This window comes from Solanum tuberosum, unplaced genomic scaffold (assembly GCF_000226075.1).
Source record: "Solanum tuberosum cultivar DM 1-3 516 R44 unplaced genomic scaffold, SolTub_3.0 scf00131, whole genome shotgun sequence".
Taxonomy (NCBI): Eukaryota; Viridiplantae; Streptophyta; class Magnoliopsida; order Solanales; family Solanaceae; genus Solanum; species Solanum tuberosum.
In genome coordinates this window covers 439,840-440,412 of record NW_006239054.1, presented here as the reverse complement: position 1 = coordinate 440,412, position 573 = coordinate 439,840, and positions in this window count along the sequence as shown.

The window sequence follows — 573 nt, the reverse complement described above, 5'->3', positions numbered from 1 at the left end:
CAATTTAATAATTTATACCATAAACACAGTTAATAGACAATCACACCAATGTTAAAACGCAATTCATACCATTTGTATACCATTATTATATCACAATTCATAAAATTTTTAAAATCAAAACATTTAAGCGTAGTCATACACATTAATTATATTTCATACAGATTTCATCCAATAAATGTATAGTTTGGAAACACACTGATATTTTCAAAATAGTATCTTGAAATTGTAATAGGCAATCAGTAATTCATATGTAAACGGTATCTGCCTGAAAGAAAACATATGATATTAGATATCATCAAATACTTAAACACAAAACAATTGTCCAAAAGTTAAAAAAAAATAACTTTTTGTTGTTCTTCTTGTTGATGGTTTTGAAGATGCTCCAACTTCTACATTTGTTTTTTTTCTTTTTTGATTTCAGTAACAAAATCAAAATCGGAATCAGAAGGGGTTTCAACAATTTTCCCCTTCCTCATCTTCTCCGTTTGATTTGCAAGGGTGACCTTTTTTTTTCTTCATTTTTTCTCTCTTTGCGCTCCTTCAACTTAGATGAACCATCCGTCGCCGAATTTT